This window comes from Salmo salar, chromosome ssa25 (assembly GCF_905237065.1).
Source record: "Salmo salar chromosome ssa25, Ssal_v3.1, whole genome shotgun sequence".
NCBI classification, from domain to species: domain Eukaryota; kingdom Metazoa; phylum Chordata; class Actinopteri; order Salmoniformes; family Salmonidae; genus Salmo; species Salmo salar.
In genome coordinates, this window is record NC_059466.1 from 22,398,639 (window position 1) to 22,405,967 (window position 7,329).

Here is a 7,329-nt window from a genome sequence, read left to right on the forward strand (position 1 = left end):
CAGCTCAGCACGTCAGGAGTCAACAGCAGTTGTCCTTTCACAGTTAGGCATGGTCTCTTAATTGATTTTTGGAGCCGAGTTTTCACCAGATGAGGGTAGAGAGAAATGAACGTCTATTGAAGACTAAGTAAGTTTAACAATGATGGGAGTTTGGCTGTAAATCAATGTACTGGATCTAGGCAGGCTGCAACCCCCTGGGCTCGATATTTGAAAACCTCTTATTCCTGTAAAGACAGCCAACAGTCGATCCAACTAGAAACACTGATCAATTTGGGATACATTTCGACCCATTCAACATGGTGACTGGATTTGAAAGCCATTTCAATCCACCTCGGTTTCTCACACTCAGCTTCTCCCATTGATAGTAATACACCTTTTCATTCAGCTTTTCCCATTGATAGTGTAGACTGGAGCAATAAAGGATGAACACTCAGTTCTGACATAATGAAACTGAGATGGGCACGCAAAACTATAATTTTCCAATTTCTGTCAGAAAACAAAAGGGGGAAGCAGTTATAGTGGCCGTTGACTGGCAGCTTTATAGCACTCCAAACAAAATGAGAGTATGGATCTTTCAGCTGAGGGTGTAAATCATTTTGATTACTGCGTTGAGAGAAAGAAGCAGGATAAAATCTTTATTTTGCCAGATAGACCCTGGAAGATCTGCTCTATTTATTTATTTGACTTCTATTATTCAGACCAATTTGTCCACACGTCTCGGTGTATTGAATAGTCTTCCAGGCAATTAATTTTCCAAACCTCATGCATGCATAGCCGCAAAGGCAGAGACCTTTTTGTTTAGGATCAATGTCTAATAATTCCAGAGATGCAAAAATATAAAATGAAAGGGAAAAAGATCCAAGCAACAGTTAACAGGATGGTATATAGAGTATTTTGCCAGCACAAATGGACTAACCCACTGAGCACAGACATCAATTCAACATGACGTGGAAACAACGTTGATTCAACCAATGTGTGCCCAGTGGGAAGTTGTGTCTTCCTGCCTGATACTAACAGCTATATCAATCATTTAAAGTCTGGACATAACAGTTCAATGTTATGATGTTCAGTGCCTTCAGAAAGTATTCACACCCCTTGACTTTGTCTACATCTTGTGTTAGTCTGAATTGAAACTAGATTACATTTAGATTTTTTTGTCAATGTCCTACACACACACACACACACACACACACACACACACACACACAATTTCAAAGTGTATTTATGTTTTTCAAAATGTTTACAAATTAATTCTAGATGAAAAGCTGAAATGTCAATTCGTTTTTAAACTTTGTTTCCATTCAACATGCCATACAAATAAAGAGATTTTAATTAATTATATGAAGAGCATCTTGGTCCTCCTTTCTTTTTGATGACCAATTTACCCGTTTTACCAAATAACAACTGTCTACCAAAATCTACTATTGTGTACCTTAGCAGCGCTTCCCTTTTCTACAAGTATTCAACTCCTTTGTTATGGTGACTTTAAAACAGTTAGTTTAATGGCTGTGACAGGAGAAATCTGAGGATGGATCAACATAGTAGTTACTCCACAATACTAAGCTAAATGACAGAGTGAAAAGAAGGAAGTCTGTACAGAATAAAAATATTCTAAAATATGTATCCTGTTTGTAATTAAGCACTAAAGTAAAACTACAAAAAAACATTTGGCAAAGACATTAACTTTATGTCCTGAATAAAAAGCGTTACGTTTGGGGCAAATCCAACTCAAAACATTGAGTACCACTCTTCATATTTTCAAGCATTTTGGTTGTTGCATCACGTTACGGGTATGCTTGTCATCGGCAAGGACTAGGGAGTTTTTTTTGGTTAATTAAAAGAAATGGAATAGCACTAAACAGTCAAAATCCTAGAGGAAAACCTGGTTCAGTCTGATTTGCAGACAGATTCACCTTTCAGCACGACAATAACCTAAAACACAAGGCCAAATACACACTAGAGTTGCTTACTAAGATGACATTGCCGAGTGGCCTAGCTAAAGTTGACTTAAATCAGCATGAAAATCTATGGCAAGACCCGAAAATCATTATCTAGCAATGATCAACCACCAACTTCAAAGCTTGAAGAATTTTAAAAAGAATGTTCAAATATTGTACAATCCAGGTGTGCACAACTCTTACAGACTTAAAGACTGACAGCTGTAATCGCTGCCAAAGGTGATTCTAACATGTATTGACCCAGAGGTGTGAATACTTATGTAAATTAGATCTGTTTTTCATTTAATAAACTTCAACATTTCTAAAAACATGTTTTCACTTTGTCATTATGGGGTATTGTGTGTAGATGGCTGAGAAATACATCTATTTAATCTATTTTGAATTCAGGCTGGAATAAATTAATGGGTGTGAATACTTTCTGAAGGCACTGTATAGCATAGCTACTGAATACTGGAAGCAATTGACCTTAGACCGTATGGTTTAATTTTGAGTATTGTGTCTTTATTCTGAGTAAAATGTATCTGCTTGTGTAACTGTTGTGAGAGAATGCTGGAAAGAAAACAAAACAAAAAATCCAAGACAGCAGTAAACACTTTGCATGAAAAGCACAGGTCTGGGAAGATCAAGAATATGCATAGAGAACAGTTGGAGGACAAGAAGATGGGACCCATTTGTTCACAGTGCAGCTCTCAGACAGAACCCAATTACCTGGAAGGAAATCTGTTTTTGTTAAGGAGACCTAATATCATTCCAGACAGTCCTTGGGTTGCATTAACACTCTGTCTTATCGCTTATCCTCTAGTTCCATTTCCTTGTACCTTTTGCAACCCTCCTTTCAACACAAAGGATTGTGACCAGCCAGGAGAAAATGGCCCGCTCCCTCCAAAATCCTCCCAAGTGAAATTATGATTGAGTGGAGTATCTAGTCCTGCTCTCTCAGGCATTATTCAGCTGGACTGGCTACTGCAGTCGTACATTGTATGCACCTGCCAAGCAGTATTTTATCCAAGTAGTCATGCATAGTCTTAGTTTTAACTTTAGCTTATTTGAGTCTAGCTTTTTAGACTCGGTTATTAGTCCAGTTTCCAAGTCCTGTCGTCAAGTTTGACATAAGAACTCTAAAATTAACACCTTATGGTCTGATGAGAAGGAGGCTTTTACTAACGACACATGGACATTCTCCTCCAGTCATCTCTCACAATAAACTCCTGGGTGTCAGTTCTGCTGAGCACTGCTACAGGTCTATTTGTCTTTAATCCTGGATGATGGAGAACCAGGCCAGACCCCAGACAGAGGTCCAAATGTGTGGGTTAAAAACAGCTTTCACTTGTCTGGGTCCAAGATCTATTTGTGCAGTCTTGCCAACTTCTTGTGGAATTGTAATGCCAAAAGTTGTTTGGTAAACACAGATCTGGGACCCAGGCTAAGCTTTCACAGGTTACGTCAATCAAGTCGCTGACCTCGAGGTCAAACAATTTATTATATTTCTACTTATTGCATGGCGGTGACAGTCTTATACTGTTGTGTAAACTCAGCAAAAAAGAAACATCCCTTTTTTAGGACCCTGTCTTTCAAAGATAATTCGTAAAAATCCAAGTAACTTCACAGATCTTCATTGTAAAGGGTTTAAACACTGTTTCCCATGCTTGTTCAAAGAACCATAAACAATTAATGAACATGCACCTTTGGAACAGTCGTTAGTGTGCAATTAAGGTCACAGTTATGAAAACTTAGGACACAAGAGACCTTTCTACTGACTGAAAAACACAAAAAAAGGGTTCCTGCTCATCTACGTGAACATGCCTTAGGCATGCTGCAAGGAGGCATGAGGACTGCAGATTTGTTCAAATATTTTTTATTGAACACATACACAAGAATGGTGTATAGGTATAAAAGACAAGTTTACAGTTCTTATCTAAACATAAGAGAACAGACATTAACCAAAAGACCCAGAGTTCTGGGCACAAAACAAATATTACAAAACAAGACATACAAAACAAGGACAGGTAGGAAAAAAAAAAAAAAAAGGGGTTGATGTAGCCCCCCCACTTATACCCCACTTTATCCCCCCTTATTCCACCCTATTCCCCTCCCAACTGCTCGGGTGGCGGGGCCAGCACACGCTGCCCAAAGGTAGATTACCGTATGACAATTAAGAGTGCGTTAAGTGCAAATTCACAGCGCCGCTTGGTCCAAGTAAGAGAGGAAAGGCTGCCAGATTTGATCAAATGTTGATAATTTATTGTTCAAAATATATCTAATTCTTTCTAAGTGTACAGTGTTTGCCAATTCGCTGAGCCATAATTTGGTAGAGGGCGCTTCCCTCTTTTTCCAAAACAACAAGATTAATTTTTTTGCCGAAATGAGACTGTAAGAGATGAGTTGTTTTTGGGAGTTGGTTAATCCGTTTAGGGAATCGGACACTCCCAGGATTATCAGAAGCGGGTCTGGGTCTATTGAAGTCTCCAGAACTTCAGAGAGGACCCCAAAAATTCCACACCAATACCCATACAAGTTAGAGCATAGGGCAAAGCAGTGGAGTAGTGTACCCTGCTCAGCCTGACATTTATCACACATAGGGGATGTACCAGGAAATATCCTATGCAGTTCGGTTTTGGAATAGTGTAATCTGTGTAATACCTTGAATTGTATGAGACGATGTCTGGAGTTAATGGAGCAGGTGTGGATATACACCAAGCTATCTTCCCAGTCTGCCACCGAAATGTCAGTCTCTAGTTCTTCCTCCCATTTTGCCTTAATGGCATCAGTAGAGGGTGTGCTAACAGATTGAAAAGCATCATATATACGAGATATCAGTTTGTCTGAGGTGGGGCATATTTTTATGCATCCGCCAAACGTGGAAGGTTTAGCATTCCCAAATGTTGGGAGGTATTTTCTAACATAGTCTCTAATCTGTAGGTATCTGAAAAAGTTACTTCTGGGAAGATTATAAGTTTCCCTCAGCGATTCAAAGGAAGCAAAGGTTCCCCCTATATATAAATCCCCTATGGTACTTATCCCCAACTCTCCCCACCGCTCAAAGGTGTTATCAAGGTTAGAGGGGGCAAAGGAGGGATTCCTGGCAACAGGAAGCATGGTCTAAGATCAAAGTGGACTTTAATTTGCTTCCAGATTCGGACTGTGCTATGTATAATAGGATTGTTACGGTAAAGTGACATCTCCAGATTGACAGGTGACAAAATCACAGCACCAATAGAGAAGGGGTGGCACTCCTCTCGCTCCATACTAAGCCAGCTGGATGGCGGGAGTGCGTCATCCAGCAGAAACGTAACAGCGCGGAGGTTGGCGGCCCAGTAGTAAAATATAAAGTTTGGGAGAGACAATCCTCCTTCCATCTTGGATTTACAGAGGTGTTTTTTACCTATCCTGTGTGTTTTATAATCCCAGATGAAAGGATTGATAATAGAGTCCAGTTGTTTATGAAAGGATTTAGGTATGAATATTGGGATGTTCTGGTATAGGTAGAGCAGTTGTGGGAGGAAGACCATTTTAATGGCATTAATTCTTCCGAGCAGAGAAATTGGGAGAGTTCTCCAAAATTGTATGTTTGCCTTAAATTTTTGCATCAGAGAGGGGAAATTCTCTTTAAATAGTAAGGAGTATTGTTTGGTAACTACAATTCCAAGGTAGGTAAATTTATCTGAAGATAGCTTAACTGGAAGATGTTCTAGCCAGGAGGTGTTTTGCAACCGAATGGGCATTAATTCACTCTTGTTCAAATTTATTCTGTATCCCGAGAAGGCACCAAACAAATTAATCACCTCTAGAATAGCTGGAATACTATCTTGGGGTCCTGTTACATAGAGGAGAATGTCATCTGTGTATAGGGAAATCTTATTTAGAGTATGTTTAGTATTATAGCCGTGTATTGCTGCATGAGATCTGATCGCTTGAGCGAGAGGTTCAATAATTAGGGCGAAGAGCATAGGCGACAGCGCACAACCCTGCCTTGTCCCTCTGAAGGTTAAATTGGGGCGACAATGATTGGTTAGTGAGTATTCTCGCACAGGGGTTCCTATATAAAAGCTGGATCCACTTTATGAACCCATCTCCAATATTAAATTTCTGTAGGACCTTGAATAGATAGGGCCACTCAACTTGGTCAAAGGCCTTTTCAGCGTCAAGAGATATAACGGCTAGGTGCACGTTAGGTAACCTCTGAGAATACATAATGTTGAATAGGCACCTGAGATTGAAGAATGAGTTTCTGTTAGGGATAAAGCCGGTCTGGTCTGAATGGACCAATTTGCCAATTAAAGTGCTCAGCCTGTTAGCCAAAGTTTTTGCTAAAATCTTTTGGTCTGTATTAAGGAGGGATATTGGTCTGTATGACCCTACCTCTTCCGGATCCTTACCCTTCTTATGTATAACTGTAATAAACGCCTCATCCAAAGTGGATGGGAGCACTCCATCCTCGTTGGCCTGAACCAACATTTTGTGTAGGTAGGGAGAGAGCATGTTGCTGAATGTTTTGTAGAATTCACTCGGGTATCCATCTGGGCCGGGGTCTTGCCACTCTTTAGAGATTTTATTGTTTCTGTAATTTCTTCAAGAGATATTTCCTTATTCAGGAAGTTAGAGTCTTCCTGGTTCAGGGCAGGAAGATTACAGTTCTCCAACAGGTTTTGCATAATTAAGGGGTTAGGATCCGCTTTAGATGTATATAAAGTCTCATAAAACTGACGGAATCTGTCATTTATGTCTTTGGGGGAAGAGAGTAATTCCCCAGATGCAGATTTAACTTTGTGAATCATACGGTCACTCACATTCTTACGAAGTTGTCTGGCGAGTAGTTTGTGTGGTTTGTCACCAAACTCAAAATATTTTTGCTTGGCATAGAGAAAAGATTTAGCAATTTTAGCAGAGAGGATCTGATTGTATTTAAATTTTAAAGACATAATTTTTTTATGTTTCTCCCTAGATGGGTGTCTAGCATTCTCCCTATCCAGTAAGTGAATTTGTCCCTCCAGTTCTACCAATTCTCTTCTGTTTTGCCTACTCCTGGCAGTCTGAAAGGAGATGATACAGCCTCTCAAATAAGCCTTCAGTGTTTCCCACAATAATGCTGGGGAAGTCTCTGTGTTGTCGTTGGTATCAAAGAAAAATGTAATTTGATCTTTAAGATGTTCACAGAATGTTGGTTCTGTGAGGAGCTGAGGATTCAACCTCCAGACCCTCTCGTTTGGTTCGATGTCACCCAATCTCAGGGAGAAGGTGAGTGGACTGTGGTCAGAGATTATAATATCATGATACCTCACATTACAGGTATAGGGGAGTAGTTTAGCATCAACCAAAAAGTAGTCAATTCGAGTATAAACATTGTGAACATGAGAGTAAAAGGAGTATTCCC